The sequence below is a fragment of the Lissotriton vulgaris genome, chromosome 5 (assembly GCF_964263255.1).
Source record: "Lissotriton vulgaris chromosome 5, aLisVul1.2, whole genome shotgun sequence".
In the NCBI taxonomy this organism is placed as follows: Eukaryota; Metazoa; Chordata; class Amphibia; order Caudata; family Salamandridae; genus Lissotriton; species Lissotriton vulgaris.
Window position 1 is genome coordinate 219380210 of NC_141693.1, and position 27111 is coordinate 219407320.

Genomic DNA, 27111 nt, shown 5'->3' on the forward strand with positions numbered 1-27111 from the left:
GTCTCTGTAAGGCAGCCATCTTCCCCAGAATTTCAATTCCTTTGTTGACTTTCTTTCTGACTCTCCAAATATGTTTAGGTGCTAATGTATGTAAAGTTCATTGTAAGCTGTAAAGGCCATTAAAACGGAATTGTATAATGTTTTAGTGTGGGAACAGAAGCATCAGCTTTGAATAATGTAAGTAACCGGGATTGGATATTGCTGTGCCTGGGAGACACCTAAAACACGTTAGCATGTGTAGCGCTTTGAAGTTGCCCGAGCCAAAGGTTCACTGCACTGCAACACAAGCCAGCTACTGGCTTTGGAGCCATTCACAAGGAACAGCTCTCCTGTACTTGGATGGGTAAACAATCTCGGAGTTGCTTATGATGTGCACTGATTTATTAATATTAGTGTTGTAAAGGCATTGCCAAAAACTGCTGCTTGCACTACATGAGATGAGATACAAACCGCGTATCAAACAGCGTTTAAAAGAATAAACGTGCTGCACCACAGAATTCTCTGTGAGGATCTGAAGAAAGCTTGCTTCAGCTATGAAAATTTGATTAGTACATGAATGGAATTTCTGTAAAATGTTTGTGTGAATTATGTGCATGTAGCTTAAAAGTGCTGAAAAGGAAAAAAATGCTTGGTTTGTTTTGTCTCGAACAGGTCTGTTTCCAGTCCATATGAGATAACTTTGGGCCTTTTCGTCCAATGTACTCCAGAAAACATTTTAAAAATCTATCAGTACTAAGGCTTCACTTGCTCAACCTAATGTAAAGTACACTTCCAAAAAGTATGAAATCCCAAACAGAGATTATATTAGTGTTCATTCTATAATTTCAAGGCACTAACATTCTTTGATATTGTAGCTAGTTAAAAATAGCTTTTATGTCATGTTTAGCTTCTGTTTTCCGTTTTCAGAGGATATTAAGCCTGCACTTGGGGTTCACTTCTTAAGGGAATGACCTGTGGAACTACATTGTATTTTATCCTACCCTGCTTTATTTCTGTGCAGGGCTGGAGCCTCTTTTAAAAACTCACTTGCTTGAATCGTTTTCTCTGAGTTCTTCAGGTACTACGGAGGAAAAAATGGCAATACTATTATCTCTTCACTTTCAATCAACCAATCAGGGGAATTGTAAGCGCACTACTCACCCGTGAGGATCTCAAGGCACTGAGTGGGTGGGGGATGAGGGTCAGCAGTTCCATATTAGCCGAAGAGCCAGGTCTCCAGCACCTTCCTGAAGGCGTTCAGGGAGGAGGCACTTCTGATGTTGATGGGGAGCTCGTTCCAAGTCTGGGCCGCGATGTAGGAGAAGGATTTTCCCCCTGTTCTGGCTCTGCGGATGCCCAGGGTTTTGGTGAGGAGGAGGTTGCCTTTGGGCACGTTGAGGGTGATTCTGTCGTTCAGGTATTGGGGTCCGGTGTTGTGTAGACATTTGTAGGCATAAGTGAGTATCTTTCAAGGTTACTCTTTTCTCGACGAGGAGCCAGTGGAGCTTGCGTAGGTGTTGGCTGATGTATTCATGACGAGGGACCCCGAGAACGAGTCTGGCGGCGGTGTTCTGTATAGTCTGGAGCTTGTGGAGTAGGGAATTATTGATGCCAGCGAAGAGGGCGTTTCCGTAGCCCAGCCTGCTGCTGATGAGTGCGTAGGTGACTGTCTTCCTTACCTCTGGGCGGATGCATTGGAAGGTTTTACGGAGGATGCAGAGGGTGTTGAAGCAGCTGGAGGTCACGGCGTTGACCTGTTGATTCATGGAGAGGGAGGCGTCGAGCAACTGGCCGTTTCAAAGCAGTGACGTTCCTGTTTTGGGCCTTTGGTCCAACATTACTACACCCCTGGTGGAACTACGGGAGAAATGGGAAGAGGACATTGTACTTCTAGAATGGAAGAATGGGTTTTGATACTTGCCAACACCTACACAGTATCTAGGAACGCTAGCTTTAAGTTAATTAAGTTTTACTTTTTACAGAGGGCATACATCACTCCCAGTAAGATCTGAATTTTCCAAACTGCTGGAGGAGTCTGCACCAGATGAGGAGAGCAGGGTGTGGAATTACTGCACATGGTATGGTCCTGCCCCGCATTAGTTGATTATTGGAAAGGGGTAGTTGACTGATATTAATGAGGTCATGCAAAGGTCCATCCCTTGTACTCCACTGGCCTGCTTACTGGGGGATTCCCACGACCCAACATGTAAAATGACTACAAGCTTTGTTGATTTGTGCCTAGTCCTCGTGAAGAGGGAAATTACCATGCATTGGTAAGCCTCTAGGGACCCCAGGTTCCTTAAATTGAGGGAGGACCTTACCCGATGGGCGGGATATGAAAGTGCAGTATTATACAGAGAGACACAAAGAGGTTGTGGCTCGATGGTTAAGGCCAGGGAATGGGTTCACCTAATGGATTGCCTGAACCAGATACCCCTGATTGTTCCCCAATGTCTGAGAGTGAATTGGAAGAGGGGCAAAGCTAGGCACACATACTGTCTGTCTTCCTATCATAGACTAGATGGGACTTCTCATGTATAGATATTTTTTTGTTTACAACTTTTTTTATTTTATTTACTAAAAAACAAAACATACATTTGGGAAAAGGAGTCGTTAATGCATGGCGTATGCTCAACTGCTGGCGGCAAGTTATAGTAGTGGACAGAAGGTCTTGTAGCCGACTCTTCAATGAGAAACACAGAGTTGCTTCAACATCACAGATAAGCAAACACATAGACAGTTCTCGTACAATCGTAACCTTCAGGCTTAGGCTAGGCATCTCGGTTATTAGTGACTTGATTCTGCCAACTCGTGTGTCAGGGCTAGACTTTCCCCCTCCGTGTCCAAGTCCAGTTTGTAGTATTTTATCCATGGCCTCCATATTTTCAGGAATTTACGGGGGCAGCCCCTCGCCTTGTAAATCACCTTCTCAGCAACCATAAAGAAGTCCATATTAGACTTCCATTCCTTGAGTGTGGGAAGTTGTTGCCCCCCCCCCCCCCCCAATATTTAGCTATGTCCCTCTTGGCTACTACTAATCCTAGATTGGCCAGCAGGAACTTGTGTCGCAGCGGGTCGATGTCTGTAGGGACCCCCAATAATAGGAATTTTGCATCCAACTCTAGTTGGGTTCCCAGTACATTGCTCAATTCCCCCCGGACCGTGTGCCAGTGGGTTTGGATGTGGCTGCACTCCCAAAGTGTGTGTATGTATGTGCTGTGTTCCACATGGCATCTGAGACAGGTTGGATCCTCCACCCTCCGCATCTTATGTAAACGTGCCCTGTCAAAATATATCCTATGGAGGATCTTATACTGTCAGAGACGCAGTCTCAGTCTGATCGCTACTTCGCGCGGGTGCATAAGGGCCGCCTCCCAATCTATATCTTCCAAGGGGCCGGTGGTAAGTTCCCACTTGGGACGCAGCGGGCCAGGGTTTCCGGGATATTGATTTGTATCTTATATATCAGGGATATCGCCTGGGCCTGGATCTCTTTCTGAAAGAGCCTACCTTCTAGCGGGGCATATTCTGGCAGTGTTACGCCGTCCACCCCTTCAGCGTGCCAGGCGTGTTTAAGTCTAAGGAATGTCTAAGCTTAGGAGCTGTCTAGTTGATATTTGGACTGAAGGGAAGAAAATTAGCCTAAGGACCCCCCTCCAAGAGATCTCCTATCTTAGAGATACCTATGAGGTCCCATTTCCCCAAACCTCTCAACTTCCTGATCTCCGTCAATCTAGCGTCTTCCCACAGGGGGGTCTCCCGCGTGGGTTTCCCCTCCCACTTCATCTGTTTTTCTGCACTCTTCCAGGCCGCTAGTACTTGTTGGGTAGGTGTATATGTAGTGTAGGTGGGTGCGCGTACGGAATTGCAGCTTTTCCAATCTATATGTGGGATGACCACCCGGTGCATGGTTCCACTCATTAATAACTATAAGGTAGGCCACTCTATCATAGGCTCTAATATCTGGGAAGGCCAACCCTCCATTATATGGATTGCGTAGCAGGGTTCGCAATGCGATACGTGGGTGGGCTCCGTCCCATAACAGGAGACGTAGTTCATTGTCAATGGAAGCAAAAATGGCGTCTGGTATTTTGTGATGTGTTTCGCAGAACATAAAGGAGTTGCGGGAATATTACCATCTTATACATGGCGGCCCTCCCCATGATGGTCAGAGGGAGTTTCCTCCACCTCCTCACATCCGCCTGAAAATTCTGTAAAACTTGCCTAATGTTACGCTTTATTCGGACCCCGGGGTGAGTGGTGATGTAAAGCCCCAGATAGACCAATCCCTCCGGAGATATCCGCAGACATCTCGGATAGGCATGAGAATCCGCTCCTCCACACAGCGGATAGCGGGTGGATTTTTTCCAATTGATCATAAAGCCCGCGTGGGCGCCGTTATCTTCAAATATTTGCAATATTCGGGTTAGTGATATATAGCAGAATATCGTCCACATACAATGATATACGTTCTTCTAAAATACGTGATTCGTCAAGGAAGCCACCCAGCCTCGGTCGGGTTCTAACCACGCAGGCCAGCGGTTCTAGTATAAGGGCAAATAATAGAGGGGACAAGAGCCACCCCTGCCTAGTACCGCATTGTATCGACCAGCTGGTCATTTACTCGAATCTTCGCCTCCGGAGTATTATATAATGGTACCAACCATTCTCTAAAAACCGGGCCGTAGCCAATTTTTTCCAAAGTACACCACATGAAGGGCCAATGAATCTTGTCAAACGCTTTTTCAGCATCAAGTGAGAGAAGTAAATGGGGAAAATCTCGACCCTGTACCGCGTCCATCCAATTGGCTAGACCGCGCAGAGTGAAACGTGTGGCACGCTTTGGCATGAACCCAGACTGTTCTCTATACACCAGTGAGAGAATCACAGTCAGGAGACGTTTTGCAAGGATTGTGGCCAGGATCTTTGTTTCAATATTCAGAAGGGATATGGGGCGATAGGATCCATATTCCTCTGGGGGGGTTTCCATCCTTATGGATGACCACCACCGTGGCTAGACGAAGGTCTCGTGGCAGAATCCCCTGATCCTTTGATTCCTGGAACATCTTGAGAAGATGCGGCGCCAACAGTGCACTAATCAGTTTTTAAAAATTCACCCGGAAGGCCACTAGGACCCGGAGTCTTGCCCACCTTTTGTCGGCCAATGGCTTCGGTCACTTCCACCAGTGTAAACTCTCCCTCCAAACTGTCTGTCTCTTCCTGTGTAAGGGAGGGTAGGTCAATGTCACTCAAGTATTGACGTATCTGTGATTCTTCCACCTGGGTGTGGGCTGCGTATAGTACCTAGCAAAGGCTCCCTTTATGGCCTCAGGGGTAATGTGGGTGACATCATTTTCCTTAATAGACGGTACCCATTGTGACTCCATTTCTTTCCGTCCCAACCATGCTAATAACTTCCCCGCTCTATCCCCCGTTTCATAAAGCTAATGTATAGATATTTGGGGTGATATTAATGTATGAGGGGTATATAATATTTAATTACATATTTAAGGACTGGAGCATATGTTGTTTGGCAATTGGGGGTGAGGGGGTGAGTTACTGGTTGTGCTGAAAAGGGTTGCTTTTACTAGCAAAGTATGTGCCTTATCTGCCTATCCTTGCATAGTATCAAAGTGAATATATGATGACTGTTACATGCGACACGTTGCCCTAAATGCTGTAACGATTATTGATCCAGAAGGGTAATGTTTGTAATGTTAGAAACTACAAGAACAAAAAGAAATGCTTACAAAAGTATGACTATGCCGTACGAGGCATGTACTCTCACTAAATTTGCATGTTATCCAACCAAGTGGTAGAGATTTGTTTGCTACTGCATCTGTGAGCAACTAGGACCCTCAAATGTAAGGTTCAAGACATCATCTGCTACCTTTTACGGATCACTGACACAATATAATGATAAACCCTATTGTTGACAAAAAATGTTATGTCAAAAATATCGGTTACCACAGTATTGTGATCCTATACCTATAATGCTAAGTACAAAAATGTCAGAAAAAATATATTGTTGACACTAATATCATCCAAAAATAGACAATCATGTTGATTTTTTAGTATAAATAGTTCAAAATAGTAAATGTTAACTATTTTAACATATCATTTTAATATGTGTATTAAATATATTCTACTGATATTTATTGTGATATATAAATATATACTTATATAAACACACACACACGTGTGTGTATAAATATGTATACATTAGTGTAACGTAATTAATACAATTATTTGTTACTTTTTTAAATATTTTAAATGTATTACAATGAATATATAAATAATTAATGATACCCATTAAACACATTATTTTTTATATTTTAAATGTATTAATATGAAAATGTATATCTATAGCTAATACAGTGAAAATACAATTAAAGTTATTATGTAAAATATTCTCAAATTGTTACTGTGTGTGTGTGTATATATATATATATATATCAACAGAACAAGGTTACCCTCAAGGAAGAGCCTCCAGGCATGTAATGAAGCACTTCTCTTTTAATGAAAACACAGCGCAGACACAGAAGTCAGCTTTAAAAATCAAAGGCATCCTCTGCCAAACGCGTTTCTGGTTTCCCCTTCGTCAGTGGCTGATGGTGCTTGAATCTCGAGGCAACAGGTGCTGCTACTTTTATCTCGGTGAACCTCCCCATGTGGGCGTTGCCATCACTGCATCATGCGGGTTCACGTAGTCTGCACAGTTAGTATTTCTCAAGTGGGATGGTACCAAAAGTTCATGTTTTCTTTCAAATTAATTCCCAAGTGGGTAAAAGCATAATCCCTGCTCTTGTGCTGTTAAGTGATGTTTTCATTAAGGCCCTTGCCTCCCACTTCCCGCTTCATAGGTGCTGCTACTTTTATCTCGGTGAACCTCCCCATGTGGGCGTTGCCATCACGTGACCCAAAACTGTCTTTCAAACCTTCATGAACATTTGCCTCTGAAGAAAGGATTAACTCCTGAAACGCGTCAGGCTTTCATGTCTGAAGACGGCTCTGCTAGCTGCCTGAAGGAGCTGTGAAATGGATGCAAATAAATGTGCTTATTCAAACTTCGAGTGGTTTTGCTGCACTTGGGCTACCTGCAATTGATTTGGATATTTCGGCTGTGCCCAGCCGAGAAGCGAAGCCCACCATTGACGAGGGTCCAGTGCAGCCTATGTACAAGGGGTTGCACACATTGGAAAGAAGGCAAGGACAGCGCCAACGCATGTGGTGCTACCTTGAGCACAATTTCGCTGCTGCAAAGTGCTTACAGATGGCTTCCAACGCTTTACTTCACTCCACTTGGATAACAAACATTGGTTCAAAGTGTAAGGTTGAAGAGCAGCCCCACTGTGGTAAGAGGGTCAACGGACTACAAAGCACAGGATGCAGTGCGACATAGCCACGCCCACTGTGGCAGGTGAGAGTGATATCAGACGTGACCCAAAACTGCCTTTCAAACCTTCATGAACATTTGCCTCTGAAGAAAGGATTAACTCCTGAAACGCGTCCGGCTTTCATGTCTGAAGACGGCTCTGCTAGCTGCCTGAAGGAGCTGTGAAATGGATGCAAATAAATGTGCTTATTCAAACTTCGAGTGGTTTTGCTGCACTTGGGCTACCTGCAATTGATTTGGATATTTATATATATATATATATATATATATATATATATATATATATATATATATATATATATATATATATATATAACATACATATACAATAAAACCATACAATATAAAAATTTGAACAAGAAAAAATATATTAATGTAGACAATAAATAAAATATTGCAAATTGAAAAATCCCCCAAAAACACATTTACAAAAAATACTGTAAACATTCAAATAAATTAAAAAATACAAATAAAGTCAAATATAAAAAAACTCTATAAACTCTATTAAACCCACATTAGGAAAACTTGGAGTCTAAGAATATTAAATATATTATTCCCAATCTAGTTTCTGCAATGGTAGGGAAACTGTTGGACTTCGGAGATGTCAAATTTACTATTCCCACTCCAATCTGTGCAAATGTAGGGAAAGTGTTGGACTTTGGAGCGGTAAAATTTACTATTCCCACTTCACTCTCTGCGACATTAGTATTTTGGAGGGGTGAGATTTACTACTAGTAGAGAAAGTGTTGAATTGCAAAGAGGTTAATGTTACTATTCCTACTGCTGTCTAAACAAGAGTAGGGAAAGTACTTCACTTCAAACACATTATATATAGAAGTAACACCATGAAATATGTCTTGATTGCATTTTTACATTTGAACATTCTGCGAACGACTTAAATTTACTGTGCAGCCATAGGAATTCGCCCCGCCTGCACTCGCATTTCAATAGTCATATTGCACGACATTCAGTCGCCCGGCTTTCCATCGACCCAAAGGAGCCAGAGTATGGCAGCATGAGTGACAAACAGGGGCCCAGTTCACAACGGGGATCGGAAAGTTCATCTAGACATAGCAAACTCAACAGTAACATAACAGTAACTTGATCCGAGGGAGTGACATCCAGTGGCGGCTTCTCTGCTAAGGCACAGGAGCGTTGGCCCACTGCTTTTTGCAGTGTAAAGAGAGGAAAAATGAAATTATAATAACTCAAAGTTATTATTTCATTTTTTCCTACTGCTGCAGCTTTGCAGTGCGGAGCTGCTCTGCTCTAAGAGGATGATGGCTCTCTGTAAGTGTGCATGAATGTTTGGCCAGCTGTCTCAGGGAGGCTGGGTGCTACCTGTTTCCGACACTAAACAAGAGACGACGGGGGGAGAGACGTGGCGATAAGGTAAGTTGATTTTTCCTTTTTTTTTTTTTTTTTTTTTACATCCCTTCCCGCCTGCCCCGCCACCCCCAATCTGTTCCAGTGCCTAGCAGAAGAAAGGAGGGGGTAGGAGAAACAGGATACACAATGGAGCCAATCAATGCTGGGTGTCCGCCTCTTCGCTTAGGGAGGATACAAGTTGTCGATGTCACCTAGTTTGTGTATCAACTTGAGCACATAGGTGTCCCACAACAAAACAAAAATAACCAATATTACATCATTCAAATAATAAATATCAATCATATAATTAAATAACATTTGTTAAATAATTCAGAATTATTAACTAATTAACTTCCCATGCTATCCCCCCAATAAACCTCTACTTCACAATAAAGTATTACAACAAATTAAATAACAAATTCTAAATCACTTAAAATTAAAAGCTATATTTAAAAGAAAAAATAACCTTTATATAAATAATAGTAACGTAAAATATATAACCTAAAACACATTCAAATAATTAAAAATGATATTTTTAGCCACTATATTATTGAAAGCGAGATTCAAAAAATCAATATTGTATAAAACGATCATGATATTCATTTTGTGATATTTCTGCCTGCTGCGATTGTTTTAATTTTTATTGATGTTTTGTCCAAACACAACCTTTTGCACCTTCAGAAGGCAGGCTTTCGGCCTCCATTATGTTTTTATGTTTGAAGCTGCATATATGCAAAACAGAGAACCCCTTTTCAGAGTTCCTGTTGGTAAGGTGTTTATGGAGGAAATCAAAAGGATACACCCAAGAACATCTACAGCCCTAGTGTAGAACTTAATATGGTTCTCAGAACGCTTACGGTTCTTGTTTTGAAAACCCCACTCTTACAACTTCCAGTGTTTTTCTTGGAAGGTGGCCTTTGTAATACCCATAAACTCGCTCAGGCACTTCTGCGAGTTAAAAGCACTTGCCATTCAGGAACTATTTATGCATGTGCAAAAGGATAAGGCAGTCCTTACAACCAATTCAAAGTTCCTGCTCGAGATAGCCTCACCTTTCCACATTAACTCAAACTATTGAGCTGCCTGAATCCGTAGCAGAAATGGTTTTACACACCTTAGATATCAAACAGGCACTCATGCATTATATACACATGACTAAGTCCTTCTGCACAACTAACCCTGACAAAGGTTATCTCATTTCCAAGGCAGGCTTTGCAAGGTGAATTGTCAAATGACTCTAGGCTTGCTACATCAAAGTTAAACATTACTCCCTGCTCCTACCAAGGCACAAGTAGGGAGACACCATGGCATACCTAGGTAACATCCCATTAGCAGGCACCAGCAAGGCAGCTATGTGGTCAACACAGGTGGAGAAGTGTGGCTCAATGATTAGAGCGGCAGACCCTGATGCAGAGGTCTAGCCCGGGACCAGGGTTCAATTCCCCGCCTCGGCGGGTCTTGGGCTCAAAAATTCCACGGACCTTATAATTCTCGCCTCGGTGCCTATTCCAATCATGGAGTCCCACTCTGCAACTCTGGGCAATAGCTTGCTTAATCTCCACAACGGCCCCCACAATGCTAAGGATGCCTGGCCTCCACCTTGGGGGTACCCAGGAGTGGACGCCTCACAGGGAAAGCCAAGATGGGTTCTACAGCGGTATTCGTACAAGCGCCTTGAGACCCTTGCGGGCGAGTAGTGCGCTATACAAGTTTCAAATTACAATTTTTTTTTTTTTTTTTACAACACACCTTTACAAAGCATTATTCTGTAGACCTACTAGCCTTGCAACAGGCTATGGTTTGCCAGACCATGTTAAGAACGTCATCCTATCTGCCCGGTTATGGCTGCTTGGGAGGAAAGAACTTAACGGAATCCAAAGCCATACATTATAGGAATGAAAAATATAACTTACTCAGTAAGCATCTGTTTTTAGGACGTAGTGCTGTAGATTCACATGCGCCCACCCACTTTACTGTAGCTGGCAATATTGGCACTTTTTTTTTTATCTTCAATATATTTACCAACTTACACGGCACAGTACAGTAGCCTTTCTGTAAACTCCTTTCACCAGCTGATTGGAAAACAGTCTATGGTAAAGTAGATGCTCATGCACATGGTGGACCCCATGAAGTGGAGCTTCTTTGAAGCAAAACAAGTTGTAATGTATGGGTCCGACCCGAGTAGGTGAAAAAGCATCAGCTCTTTTAAGAAACACTGGCTCCTTTAAATAAAAAAAAAAATCACTTTTGGAAATACAAACAGGTGTGGTGGTCTGCTGTTCTTTAAAGGTCACCATCCCAGCGTTTGTAACCAATTACAGTGGCCGCAAATAGCGACCTGCCTTACTAGTATTCATTAGTCAGGTCATTCTGCACGTTGCCAAATCAGACCTGTTTGAACCCTATCTTTTTGTAATCTGGGCCTATGTCTCTAGAGTCCAGTCTAGATTTTTCTTTTCTCAAACTTTGCATTTTGCCTACAGGTAAGGTGCCCTAAGTAAGGCTTTTTGTTTCCTGCACTACGTAAAAAAACAGCTTAATAATATCATGAAACTAGCTCTGGCACTTGACACGTGCTGATCCTGTTCTATTAGCTTGTCCAAGTGATGAGGAGAAGCTCGTCCGGCCGCAACTAAAAACATAATCCTACACAAGAGAAAGAATGTTGGGACAATACATGGTTTATAATTGTGCAGCTTTTGAAAGAAACACAAAAACAGTTGATGAACAGGATGAAGAACAATGTCATACATTCACCCCAGTACAGAGATCTGGGCCTAAATCCATTGTTTTTTTGCTCACCATGCCATTCCAGTTTGAACCCAGCCATATGCAAATCAGTTTTGATCCTGTGCCCCATGGGAACAGTCCAGCCCGAACTGCCAAGCCAGGTCCTACCTGGACTTGAACCCAGCATCCTAGGACCGGTTTCGGGCTTTCAGCCGTCTTCAGCCAGGATAGCTTGATTCCAGTGGCATGGAGAGCACGGGACTCATGTCTGAGCATACCCATCCCACTCGGGGTGACAAATGCAAAAACAACAGTTGATGGACAGAATGCAGAACAATGTCATACATTCACCCCAGTACAGAGATCTGGGCCTAAATCCATAGTTTTTTTGCTCACCATGCCATTCCAGTTTGAACCCAGCCATATGCAAATCAGTCTTTACCTTGTGCCCCATGGGAACAGTCCAGCCCCAACTGCCAGCCTGGTTCGGTCTGGACTGTTGCCATGAGGCACAGGGTCAAGACTGATTTGCAAATAGCTGGGTCCAAACTGGGGTGGATTAGTGGGCAAAAGAACGAAGGATTTAGCCCAGATCTTTTGACTGGGGGAGAATGATTGTATTGTCAGCATTCCGTCCATCATTTGTTTGCTGTAACGCTGTTGAGAGGAAGGCATTGAGAATGAGGTGGGGAACTTTTTCATTCAACGTTCAGTCATAGTTAAAGCCAAGTCACTCTGTTCAGTCAGCCTTTTACAGTATACTATACATTGTTTTGAGTAAACACAATAGACTGCATTGTTGAACATCAAAAAACTTGCAAAACAACATTTAATGAGCTTTACTGCATTATAGCATTTATATTGTGCTTACTACACCTTTGTGGGGAGCTGCAGAACTTGTCTACAAGGTTAGCATGCTACACTATGTAGGTGTTTGGTTGGTATTGTGTTGTCTCTGCTATGAACTTATGTGTGGAAGTGTTTCTATGAACATGGTGACCACAGAGGCAGCAGCCGGCATCGATCGGGGGTGGAAAGGAGGCGGGGGAGCGGAGCGGGGGTGGTGGTGGGTGGAGGTTATATAAAAAATGTATTTACCTGCTTGACGCGTCCTCCTTACCGCTCACCCTGGTCACGACTCTCCTCCTCCCGCCCGCCGACAGGTACAGGAAACAGCGTGGAGGCACCCAGGCTCCACTGAGCCAATCACACCGCTGCAATGCAGTGTTGCGATTGGTCTGAGCACTGTGATTCTGCGCTCAGACAGGGCATGGAGGTCTGGTCTTCTTCTCCACCCAGGCTGTAATGCAGCCTGGGTAGAGAACAGGGAAAGTGCGCATGACTGGTTTGTGCAGGCTGAGAGAGCCGGCCATATAGTCATTGCGCACTTGGGAGTGGGGGGTAAACTACTCCTCTGCTGTTCTGTCAGCCCTGCCACGCCCCACCCCGCAAAGCTGTTGTGCACCAAAAAGGAAAAAATAAAATGATAATAACTAACTTATTATAATTTTATTTATTTCTTATACTGGTGAAAAAAAACAGTGGGGGTGACGCTCTTCTGCCTTAGCAGAGAAGCCTCCACTGCACTGAGGTGTGGTTATTGTGTAATGGAGCACAGCGGTCTGAGTGATGGGGGAATCTGATCGACACAAATGTAAAAATAAAAGATTTTGTTATGGTGGCATCTCTGATCAATCCAACCACCTGTGCTGACTGTGGAAGGGCATCATCCACTCTGCAATCTTATGGATCCACAAAAGGAAACGGGCGTCGTTAAACAGTGAGGGGATCAGAGATTTCTCGAACCGACTGTGTCAGTCTTCCTTTACATGATTGCCATTATTAGACATTATTAGATTTGCCATGATGCCCTGCGTTATAATCATACATGTTTTAATTCTACAATGTTAGTGCACAGTATGTGACTATTTGGGATCTGCAGGGTAGACTATGTTAGCAGCAAGCATCTCTTTGGTGTTGGCAGGCCAGTCTGGCTAGTATTGAGTGGTTAGTTAAGGGATCTAGTTTAGCCAGTATCTGTTCCATTCAGTTGCAAGTCAGGTTCCTCTGGCTATTTTATACATTATATTCCTGAATTTCTCAGGGACCACTGAAGAGAAATAAGGACATGGCTTTATCTTTGGCATGTGAATGGAGGTCCTTTGTGTTTGGTCAGTAAAGGTTTTGTCAGCAACTGCAGGGCTTTATATCAGAAAGAGACATGTTAGTGATAGATTCCTTAACTTAGAATATTCCCCAGGCCTCAGACTGGATCTGGAAAGTTTTGCATAGCAGTACCCCTGCGCGTTCGTCGCTGGCGTCGTATGCGCCGAGATGACGTCACGGAGACTACTTAGGCGCCACCCATGCGCGCTGACGTCAGTTCTTTCTTTTTCCATGCCGAAAGCGCAGATCCAGATTGAGCACGTACCTCAGTAATTTTTTGACTACTTTTGAGACTTTTGTCTCTCTTTTTTGGGTCCTGGTGCAAGTAGGGATGCCGGCTTTAAGTCTTGTGATACGTGCCATCGTAACATGTTGGTGGTGGACCCCCACGATGTAAGCCTCTACTGCCTGGAGACCAACCATGACTCCCGGGACTGTTGAGACTGTCGAGCCATGGCCCTGAAGGCCTTGCAGTAGCGGCGCCGGAAGTTGCAGGAGGTCCGTCACTCCTCTCACCGCCGCTCCGGGTGTAGGACCGTTTGCAGGATGAGGTCGTCCCTCCTCAGGATCTAAGCCTTCCGCCTTCAGATTCCGGTAAGGAATAAAAAAAGAAAGAAGTCGAAGAAGTGTGTTCGCTCTCAGACGTCCCCCCGTCGCTCCTCGGAGGTAGACTAGGGGGTCAGGGGCTCCGCCCCTGCAGGTCCTCCGGAGCCTGGGAGTCCCGCAGCCTATCCGCCATACCCGGGTCCGTCGGCGAATCCTTAACAGATGCAAGAGTTTCTTGCTGCTATGGACCGCCTTTTTAGGCCTCGGGCTCCCACCAGCAGGGCCCCCGGTCCCGTGTCCAGACCCTGTTGGCACAGCGACACAACCAATTTGGCAAGAGGTTATTCTCCTCGGCCAGCTTGGGGTTGCGGTCAGTTAACACCGCCTGCTTATTGGGCCGTTACTCCCACGCAGTGTGGGATTCGGTGGCCGAGATTTTACCTCAGTGTTCTGAGGAGGTCCAGGTTGTCCTTTCCCAAGTGATTGCAGAGGGCAAGGACGCAGCGAAGTTTGCCATCAGGTGTGGTCTGGACACCGCAGATTCCTTGGGCAGGGCAATTTCCACGACTGTCATGTTGCTGCGCCATGCCTGGTTGCGTTCGACTGGGTTCTCGCCCGATGTCCAGGGCTCTCTCATGGACATGCTCTTTGATGGCTCCCGCCTCTTTGGCGATAAGGTTGACAATGCCCTGGAGGGCTTTAAAGGCTCTTGGGCCACGGCCAAGTCCTTGGGTCTTTCTACAAAGACCCCTGCCACTCCTGGATTTCGTTCCTTTTGTGGGCAGGGCAGGGGCTTTCAAGCTCACTCCTCTACCAAGCCTGTGCAGAACCAGCCCCAGTGTGGCCACGGCCTTGGATTCGGCAGGGGCGGGTCTGGGAACCAGCGCGTGGGTCAGTCCACCTCCACCTCCAAACCAGTCCACCTTTACCTTCCACCTCCAAACCTTCCTAATCCGAGCTTCAGGGAGCACCCCATGCCAGTGGGTGGCAGGGTTCGCCATCACCTCCACCACTGGCGCCCAATAACATGGGACAAATGGGTGCTGCAGATAATCTGCCAAGGTTATTCTCTCCCCTTTCTGTCCTCCCCTCCAGACATGCCCCTTTGCATGTCGGGGTATCATTTGGCTCTTCTCCGTCAGGAAGTCACGGCCCTCCTGGCCAAGGGGTGCCATCAAGTGCGTTCCAGGTGTGGACGTAGGGAGTGGTTGTTATTCCCACTACTCCCTGGTCCCCAAGAACGAAAAGGGGGGCTTGCGCTCCATCTACGACCTCCGGGACGTCAATCGCTTCCTCCGGAAGGAGAAGTTCAAGATGTTGACTCTGGCTCAGGTTCTGTCTGCCCTGGACCCTGGAGACTGGATGGTAGCGTTGGACTTGCAGGACGCTTATTTTCACATCCCCGTCCTGCCGTCCCACCGTCGTTACCTGCGGTTCACGGTAGGCCAGGAGCATTTTCAGCTTGACGTGCTCCCCTTCGGCCTTACCAGTGCCCCTCGGGTGTTCACAAAGGTGATGGCAGTGATCGCGGCTCATCTGCGCAGGTCAGGGGTGTCACTCTTCCTCTACCTCGACGACTGGCTGTTGAAGGCGAGCTCGCCCCAGGCAGTCGTCTACCACCTCCAGACTGCGGTCGACCTCCTGGATTTGCTGGGGTTCTCCATGAACGTGCCCATGTTGCACCGGAGTTCCTCTCAGAAGCTCCCCTTCATCGGAGCAGTTCTGTACTCTACGCAGTTTCGGGTTTATCCCCCTGAACAGCGAGTCTGGGATATTCAGGCTTTGATTCCGCTCTTTCAGCCTCTATCCCGGGTTTGTCCGGATGACCCTCCGGCTTCTGGGCCTGATGGCCTCCTGCATCCTGCTTGTGACACATGCCAGATGGCACATGCGGGCTCTGCAGTGGGACCTGAAGTTCCAGAGGGCACAGCTTAAGGGCAACCTGTCCGATCACGTCCAGATCTCGGAGGGCGCTGCACGACAGTTGCAGTGGTGGCTCACAAATCGTGATAGGGTCAGTGGCAGATCCCTCTCCCTTCTCGAACTGGAGCACACAGTGGTGACGGATGCGTCCCTCCTGGGATGGCGAGGCCACTTGGGAGAGGCGAAGATCAGAAGCCTCTGTCCTCTGGCGGAGTCCTGGCTCCATATCAACCTTCTGGATATGCGGGCGATCCGACTTGCACTGAAGGCATTCCTTCCCTCTGTCCGGGGAAGTGGAGTGCAGGTGTTCATGGACAACACCACTGCGATGTGGTATTGCAACAAACAGGGCGGCGTGGGGTCCTGAACATTGTCAGGAGGCTTTACACCTCTGGACATGGCTGGAAAGTCGAGGTATTACCTTGGTGGTTCAACACCTGGCAGGTTCCCTGAACACCAGGGCCGATGAACTCAGCCGCCGGTGCATGATGGATCACGAGTGGCGTCTGAACTCGGACGTGGTGCAAGGTCTCTTTCTGCAGTGGTTAGATCTATTCACCACCGAAGAGAATTCGCAATGTCATCAGTTCTGCGCGTTGGAATTTCCAAGGCGGCACTCGCTCGGCGACGCTTTTCGTCACGAGTGGAGTTGCGGTCTGGTGTACGCCTTTCCACCTATGCCACTCCTGCCCAGAGTGCTGAAGAAGATCAGGCGAGACTAGGCCCAAGTCATTCTTGTTGTTCCGGACTGGGCTTGAAGAGTATGGTATCCCGAGCTACTCAGTATGAGCATCGATCCCCCGATCCGTCTGCCTCTTCGGGTGGATCTTCTATCACAGCTGCAGGGGGTGGTCCTCCACCCGAACCTGTCCAGTCTCCACCTCCATGCGCGGAGATTGTGCAGTGGCAGTTGACACCTTTTGATCTTCCTCCTGAAGTCTGTGATGTCATTCTGGCACCCAGGCGTCCCTCCACCAAGACGGTGTACGCCTGCAGGTGGAACAAGTTTGTGGCATGGTGCACAGCAAAGGCTGTGGATCCCCTTTCTGCCCCTCTTTCTGAGGTCCTTCTGTTCCTTCTCTTTTTGGCCCAGCAGGGCTCTGCTTTGGGCACTATCAAAGGTTATCTTTCTGCCATCTCCGCCTTTCTGCGGCTTCCAGATCAGCTTTCTCTTTTTAAGTCCCCCGTTGTTAACCGTTTCCTGAAAGGCATTACTCATACGTTCCCACCTGTGCCCTTCATAATGCCTCAGTGGGACTTGAATCTTGTTTTCACCTATCTGATATGCGCTCCTTTTGAGCCACTTCGTAACTGTCCTTTACATCTTCTCACTCTATAGATGGTTTTCCCGGTTGCTATCACCTCTGCCAGAAGAGTGAGTGAGCTCCAGGCCCTTTATTCCAAACCTCCTTTCCTTTCTGTTCATCTGGACAAGGTGGTTTTGAGGACCCATCCTTCTTTCCTGCCAAAGGTTGTCACGCCCTTCCACATCAGGCAAACCATCACTTTGCCCACCTTCTTTCCGCCTCCGCATCCTTCAAGGGAAGAGGAGAGGCTCCACCGTCTGGACCCAAACCGTGCTCTCGCATTCTATCTGCAGCACACACAGCAGTTCCGGGTGGATGATCAGCTTTTTGTTGGCTACTTGGATGCCAAAAAAGTTTGGGCTGTGCACAAACGGACCATCTCCTGGTAGGTCATTCTGTGCATCAAAGCATGTTACTCCTTGGCCAAGAAGGAGCCTCCTGTGGGACTGCGTGTCCATTCCACCAGGGCTACTGCAGCCACTACTGCCTAGGGATGAGGAGTTCCCTTGCAGGACATTTGTCAAGTAGCTCCGTGGGCCTCGCTGCACACGTATACCAAACACTACTGCCTTGACAGTCCGGTCCGGAGAGACGGCTTCTTTGGCCGTTCCGTACTCCGGGACTTTTTGGTGTAATCTCGTTCGCAACCCACCACCGGGGTTGGTATTGCTGGGTTATCTATCACTAACGTGTCTCTTTCAGATGCACAAGTTACTACTTGTCTAACGATTTATCTGTAAGAGACATTAGTTAGTGATAGATTCCTTAGCGCCCGCCCATCCTCCCCATTATGCAACCTGATTGCTAGGGTTAAGGTCATCTCCCTTTAGGGCCCTAGTTTTGTGCAACATTGGTCAGTTTCTTGCATGGCTCTGTGTTTCGAAGTGGAAAGTAGTATACAGAACTGACATCAGCATGCATGGGTGAGGCCTAAGTAGTCTCCGTGACGTCTTGGCGCATAAGACGCCAGCGACTGACGTGGAGCCGTAAGACGCCACCTACTGACGCTCAGGGGTACTGCTATGCAAAACTTTCCAGTCTGACACCTGAGGAATATTCTAAGGTGAGGAATATTCTAAGGTAAGGAATCTATCACTAACTAATATCTCTTACAGATATATCATTACACAAGTAGTAACTTGTGCTTCATTACGTAATGGAGTATGTGCTAGGCTTGGAAAAATGGATGAGCACATGGAGAAAGTCAGAGTCAATCCCAAGCTAGCGAAGACTTGATAAGGCTTAGACATGACCTGAAGGCTACACTGACAGAATACACTCTTTATCAAGAGCAGAGGATTACATTTTGGTGAACCTTGGTGATTTTGACATTTGGAGGCTAGATTCATACAATATATTCAAGGTCAAAATTGTGAAATACTTTGTATCCCAGAAAACATTGAAATAATCCTGCATGGAAATGTGCTGGATGGAATAATTTTGCCGGCTAGGAGGAACTGGCATCAATAGTTTAAAGGCGGTAGGGAATTCAACATAATCAAAATACTCAAAGTGGAGATAAGACAGTCTTACTTATTACTGTTCAATGGTAACTACATATGTGGATTTACAGAAAACTATTTTGCCAAAGGTCAACCCATTAAGGGAAACTTAAATGAGACAAGGTGATCATAGACACATTTCCCAGTCGGTATTCAAAAGGTCTGATTTCTAGCCACTGTCCATGGTTGTCTGTTAATAAGTCAGACTGGCAACCATAGCTTAAGCTGCAGCTCGCCTACAGCAGTGCATGGGAGACTATAGACAATTTCTAGACCTGCTTATAAGTGCAAACAGCTGTAGATCCATCACCATTATATGATTCTGAGCCAGTCCTGAATGGAATAGAAATTCTACCTAGGACATATGCTTTCTTAATCTACTGGAGGTCAATGGCATGGCCTATATTAAGTCTTGCTTATATCCAAAACTGCTGAAGTGTGGGGAAGAGCACACATTTGATGACACCAGAAGGGAGAGTGAATGGGTCTATATTTGCCATTTGCGGCTCGCAATACTTTTTTCCAATTGTCTGTGGGTATGTGGAGATGGTCATCCTGAACTGGGCTTATTTGTTAATGAGCACAAGGAATTAAGATGTCTTTCTTCTTAGGGGAGAACTCTGGCTGCTTAAACCTCAGTTGTTCGAAGGGTTTCACCATAACAGACAGAGTACATCCACACTGGGCAAATCAATTTCCAGAAAACCATTTGGTGTAGCTTCCTTAGTCCATGCTTCCCTCAGGCGATGAGGACACCAGCCGGTGGATCATAGGGTTGGAGGGATTCATTTGAACTAGGTGTATAACATTCAGGTCTTTAAAACAATGGCCCATTTTTAGAGTTTGATTTCTGGGATAATCTGCCAGAATGTGGCAGATATCCCGTCTGCTGTATTACAAGTGCTATGGAGTATAATGCGTTAGCAATACAGTGGATAGGACATCTGCCATGTTTGTGACCGAGTATGCTGTCCACCCGATGCTTCTGTAGCATGATCTTGTAAAACAGTCAAAATGGAAGCCAAGTCCATAGTTTGTCATTGAACTGAAGAAGGCGGGTGCTTTTTTTCATAACCAATATGACAGAGGGAGCCAGATTTGCAAATTTAGCGGCATACAATTTTTAATTTAGCGGCACAAAAATGAAACTTTTGAGGCACTTTATTTTACTCTGAATCATTCCTTTTCAGCTTTAAATCAATATAACCTGCTTTAGTCGAGTATTCTTCTTTGAAATAGGCATGTTTAAAGTTCCTGCTGCTCTACAGAAGGACAGCTCCAATCCTAACCTTATGGGAGGGGGTCGTATTTCTCCTTGGGATGTTCTAGCACCCATGAATGCACCCCTGCTGGGACCACTGCCTCCCGGATCCGTGAGGCACGACACCTCCTCCTCAGGCACCCTAGATGCAGGATCGCAGTGGGTGGAAAAACTTGTGGTAGAGGAGTACGTTTTTCACACTCACATAGGCATAAGGTAAATCTTATATAAATATTACTTAGCAGTGGTCTGACCAGAAAGCACAACTCTGCCCCAATCATCACAAAGGAATGCAAATCCAAATATATATTTATTTTCAGTTAAGTAGCTGAGAAATGACTGACCTTGAGTTCCCTTTGCCTAAAAGCGAAGGGGGTGGTGGGGTACAAAGAGCTAACTAAATAAAAGGCCTTATTACCAGCCTTTAATTGATGGAGTCCCTTAAGGCTTCGTGGTTACAAAAATGTTTTCATTTTAATTGGTAATGTAAGGTTCTCAGCTGAGTTGCAGAGTAATTGAGACACTTGCTAAAATGTTGCCACTAGGGACAGTTTGATTAGTTCTTTGTAAAATATACTATTTTGAAAGCACTTTTTAAAAATCTTAAACACTACTTTAGGATGTGGTGTTACAGCTAGAACTACCTACTATCTTTGGAATTGGGGAATCAGGTTTGAGTCCCGGTGAATGCTCAACATCCTCTGATTCTGGGCAAATCACTTAATCTCACCGTGCCTACAAAATTATTGTGACCATGTGTAATGTAACTGGTGCTCATGTCCAGTGCTTCAATACCTTTGGATGGAGTCTGCACTATATATATACTGCACTATATAAAACTGCAAAAAAGATGTGTGGCAGCCGAACGTATACTGTGTGCAATACCATTTCAAAATAATGATTTACATATTCACTGTGCTTTCTGTCATAGGCTGGGGCTTCATAGCACTTTAAATACAAACCTCAATATTCCAGACTGTGCCAAATAGAATTAAATTATGTGCCTGTATGTAGGGAGAGAGAGACACACACCTGCAGTGATCACATCAACCAACGGAGATGTCACATTTGCCACCGATTTGATGTTTTTGGTAGTTTTATGTAGGACAAAATTGACCCGAGATATCGCAGCGCTTTACATGAGTACCAATTACATTACACAAGTTCCCATTTATCTTTAGGCTTTTCATTTCACTGCGTGCACTACCTTCACGTAACTGCATAAAAAATAACAAAATCCTAACAGAATAGTGTATTCTTTTTAGCCACCCTTTTGACCCTGCCACCACACTCAATGACCCCAGCCCCCATTGCACTCTGGTTCACAGTTTCTATACTTTTTAATGCACCTCAAGTTTTTTTGTAAATGAAAACGGCCTGGAAATGCAGCAAGTAAAGAAGGTCGCACTTCCAGGCAATCTTCATTTACACTTCTTTGCTGATTTACGCCTCCTTGGGAATGCAGTCACGGACCCCCAGGGGGGCGCGCGCCCCACAGTTTGAAGACCTTTGCTCTTGGACCTCGCTACCTGGAACAGCATTGTCAACCAGGTACTCAGCCTTGATTTATGTGGGTGTACACCCACAAGATGGCCACAAGATGTCCTCGTTTCCCAAAAGTTGGGAATATTGGGTACAAAAAAAAACTGTTGATGTTTGGACAATAAACAATATCAGATCGTGTATTCAACAAATGTTGTGGGCAGTTTGTAAAAAGCGCTGCCTTTTTTTTTTTTTTTTACAAAACTAAGCTAGCCTATGGAAGTAGGCCTCACAGCAGTGAAAAACATATTTCGCTGTTTGTCACTGCCAGCACATGTAAACTTAAAAGTGCATGTCAAGCCTTTAAGCTAGACGTCTGATAGCCAGAAACCGGTTCTAGGATGCTTGATTCCGGTCCAGGAAAGGCATGGCTTGGCAGTTCGGGCTGGACTGTTCCCATGAGGCACAGGGTCAAGGCTGATTTGCATATGGCCATGTCTGAACTGGGGTGGTGTGGAGTGCAAAAAAACGATGGATTTAGGCCCAGATCTCTGTACTGGGGTGAATGTATGACATTGTTCTGCATTCTGTCCATCAATTGTTGTTTTTGCATTCAAGCTATACAGCTTGCTGCCCTTTGGCTCACTTAGGGCTTACCTGAGGGACAACTTATGTGTAATTGAAGGGGACTTTAAGACTTGGCAATGGTTTTAAATGTCAAGTTGAAGTGGCAGTAAACCACACAAACAGTCCCTGCAATGGCAGGCCTGAGACCGATTTGAAAGGCTACTTGTGTGGGTGGCACATCCAGTGCTGTAGGTCCACTAGTAGCCTTTAGATTACAGGCCCTGGGTACGTGGTGTTGGAACTTACAGTTTAACTAAATATGCCAATCAGGTATACACCAATGTCAACATGTTTAGGGTAGAAGCACATGCACTTTAGCACAGATTAGCAGTGGTAAAGTGCTCAGAGTCTTAAGCCCAACAAAAAGATACGCAAAAACAACAAGTGATGGACTGAATGTGGATCAATGTCACACACTCCCCCAGTCAAAAGATCTGGGCCCAAATCCATCGTTTTTTTGCACTCCACACCACCCTGGGTTAGACAATGGCGATATGCAAATCAGCTCTGACCCTGTTGCCCCATGGGAACAGTCCAGTCCGAACTACAAAAGCCATGTCCTTCCCAGAACGGAATCAAGCATCCGAGGACCGGACCGGTTTCGAGGTAACACCTCTCATCAGCCCGGCTAGCTTGACTCCAAGTGGTGTGGAGTGCCTGGGACCCACGTCTGGGCATCCCCAGCGCACTTAGGGCGGCAATTGCAAAAACAACAAGTGATGGACTGAATGTGGATCAATGTCACACACTCCCCCAGTCAAAAGATCTGGGCCCAAATCCATCGTTTTTTTGCACTCCACACCACCCTGGGTTAGACAATGGCGATATGCAAATCAGCTCTGACCCTGTTGCCCCATGGGAACAGTCCAGTCCGAACTACAAAAGCCATGTCCTTCCCAGAACGGAATCAAGCATCCGAGGACCGGACCGGTTTCGAGGTAACACCTCTCATCAGCCCGGCTAGCTTGACTCCAACAAAAAGATACAGCAAAACATGGAGGTAAGCAGGCAAAACGTTGGAGGAAGACCACCCTGAGGATTACAGGTCCAACACCTATCTAATTGTGTAGTATTTTATTCTACTGTGATATTAAACGTATTTTCATTTCTAAAAAGAAAAGCACTCTGATGGACTGTGCTTTATTTGGTTAATTGTTGAGTTTTCACTCTTGCTTCCACAATACCTCCCTGAGAAGCCTTTGACTGCTTGCCTTTGATACCCTGACAGACAAATGTCGAAAGGGTGTCCTTGGCCCAGTTTGCAGAGCTATAGTGGGATTGAACCAGGATTCCAGGGGCATAGGACCTAAACAACCACTGTTTGGATCCATTTGGATTCAGTAGCCCCTCTTTGTTGCCCTCAGAACAGGGTTGGGCAACTGGCAGCAGACCGTGTAGAATCTGCAAATTTCAGTTTCAACTATCTTAAAACAGAACTTGAAAAGTAGCACTACCTGCTCAGTAAGGTGGCAGATACAACGTTGGTGGAAGTAGATCTGAAAAACCTGTCTTTAAAATAGTTATGGGGCATGTAATGAGAGACAGAGAGAGAGAGAGAGGGTATGGTGGGATTCCATAAACAAGACCGGGAGATCTGCAAAGCATTTGCTAGAGACAATTTGAGAAACTGGAGAAGTACTGATCAATCATACCAGCCAATCTGTGTGCCTACATTTTCAAGAACATTTTGTATCCGTATTTAACAAGGGAATTGGCCAAGATGATCCTCACATCTAGGGATGCTTTCCAGATTTTGCTAGTTTCTCCCTTTCAAAGGAAGGAGGAAATTCAATATTTTGCAGAATTACATCAAAACTCTGTTTGAATGCAGAATCAGGATTTATGCAAAACGTCTACAAAATACATTCTGTACCCCTCTATTGCTTGGGGGTTTGTTGCAGGAGGGAGAACTCTACTAGCCTCCTGAATTTCATCCTCAGGTGTAAGCTAATTTAAAAACTCTTGTTCTTTTGGTCTCGGTGTATCAAGATGAGGTAACCTGAAGAGGTCAATATTTTTTTCAGGCTGTCTCCGGATTATTTGTCTCATAATTTTGAAGTCTATTTGCCTGATTAGCAATTTTCCTCATATTGGTTTCCTATGCCAGGTATTTCCCAACCTTTTTGTCTTCTTCAAATTTTTCAGGATCTCAGTTTTAATCAGAATTTTGCAGAGCTCTTAGCCAGTGCTAAACAGCTCCCCTCTGTGCCCTTTCCTTTTTTGCAGTGTCTGCCAGGCTTTTTGTTTAAGACCAGCATTGTCACTTATCAAGATGCCCGTTATATGTGCATTAAAGCACTCCCATATGTTTAGTGCACTTGCAGTATCCATATTCCTCCATAGGCCTTATCGCCATCAGGGATGACCTTAAAAACACAGTAGACCACAACGGGGTTGCTACACTACTTCTCCTGGACTTCTCAGTTGCCTTTCACACAGATGACCATGACACTCTAATGCAAAAACTCTACGAAGCCAGCATAGAGGGAACTGCTTGCGACTGGATCCCATCCTACCTTCAAAACAGAACAAATGTCATTCGCTCTCCCCCTTTCTCATCCAAAACATACTTCACAAAAACAGGGGTCCCTCAAGGCTCTATCATCTCACCTATGCTTTTCAAAATCTATATGAAATCATTACTGCCAATGAATTTCAGCTCACATGCTATATGCTATAACTATGCAGATGACACTCTGAACTAGAAACTAGAAAGCCATAAAGACATTGAAAACTCACAAATCTTCAGTTGCCTCAAAGCCGTTGATCAGTGGATGACATGGAGCCATCTTAAATTGAATGCTTCCAAAACAGAAATACTCACATGTGGCGATTGGAAAAATTATGACCCACTCGATGCCTGGCCTTACAATCTGGGGCCACTTCCTAAATTATCTAAGGAATTAAGAAACCTTGGAATTACCATGGTCTCCAAGCTATCAATGAATGCCCACGTGGACAAATTAGCAAGATCAAGCTTCATTACTATAAAAACTCTGCGACTTATCTTCCCCCACCTGGGATTTCCACACAAGGTCCAGGCTACTATCTCTCTTGTACTGTCTACACTTGATTACGCCAATGGCCTCTACCACGGATCATCTTTATCAACTATGAAAATACAACAACAGATTCAGAACACTGCTGCCAGACTACTCCTACATGTAAAGCCACAAGCCCACATCGCCCCTGCCTTGGTTACCGGTTGCCAGAAGATTCACATTCAAGCTGCTTTGTATCACCCATAAAGCAACACATGGAACAGGACCACTTTTCATCAGGAAAAAAATCACCATATGTAATGTAATGTAATGTAAAAGGCTTTTATATAGCCCATGGCTACCCGGAGGCATCCCAGCGCTGCTTCGAAGCCAAGGAGGGGAGAATCTTTAAGGGAAGAGTCAAGTCTTTAGCTGTTTGTAAAATGTTAGGTGGTTAGGTTCCAGATGAAGGAGGGGCGGGAGGGAATTCCAGAGTTTGGCAGTGTTTCTCTGGCCTTCTTAATTCTGGGCACTTCTGCCAAGTGGAGGTCGTTGGAGCGAAGTCTTTTTGTGGACTTATAGGGTCTGACCAAGGTTTTGATGATGGGAGGCCCATTTCCTTCGAAGGACCTATGGGCGACTCAGAGAGATTTAAAATGAATTCTCTATCGAACCGAAAGCCAGTGGAGGGAGCGTGGGGCTGGCTTTGCTGAGCAGCGATTGTTCGTACCTGTCAGCAATCTGGCTGCCGAATTTTGAACTATCTGTAGCTTTGTGATTAGCGACTTGGGGGCCCCTAGGTAGAGGGCATTGCCGTAGTCCAACCTAGATAAAATCCAAGGCCTGGTTCAGCTGCTTTCTCGCTTGGTAGGGGAGTATTTTCCGGGTCATTCTGAGTAGGCCATACCATGCAGTCTTTCTGGTTTGGGTTTGAAGGTGAGGTCTTGATCTAACCAGATTCCCAGACTCTTTAACTCAGTTTTTGGGACTGATGCTGGACCCATGCAGGCTGGCCACATGGTGCTAGATTTGAAACTTAGCTGATTGCCAAGCAGCATAAGCTCAGTTTTATCGCCATTGAGCTTCAGGTGAGACAGGCCAGAACAAATGAACCTCCATTCCAGATTGGCACCTCGCCTCAAAATCCCACCATGCAAGAAAAAAAAAATAGGTGACACATCCTTCAAGCAGCCAAACTATGGAACATGTTATCCCAAACATAAGATCCATGGATAACTTTACATCTTCAGAAGACTACTCAAGAGTTGGCTCTTCCCTACATAACCACATACTCAAACACAAATGTACAGCGTATCCCTATGTATATGAACATTTAATTTGATTATATGTATGCATCTAGATATGTGTATTTCTTTGTATAAATATGTATAATAACTATGTTTTAAAATATAGATAATCTTTGGGTCTGCTTAACAAATGTACATATTACTTATGTTTAAAATATACATATATTATTCTATGCTTAACATATCTTTAGTCCATTTAATATTTTTCATAAGTTATTTGATTAGATGCTTATGGTTCTCCATTTATTCTCACAATATGTAAATATCATAACTATGTATCTACAATTGCTTTTCTATTGAAATGTTGAAAAAATATTTAATAAAGAAAGAAAAAGTTAAAAAAATACACAAATAAATTTTTCCATTGGGCTCTTCTGTTCCTGAAGATTAGGTTGTTAACGATGCTGCCTTTAGACATACAAAAATATGCATCTGATATAAGCATTTCTGCATGTCTTTTGATTATATTATGTTTGAATTTCTTAGCAGCGTTTTTAGATACGTTAGGGGGATAAGTAATCTTAAAGACATTGAAA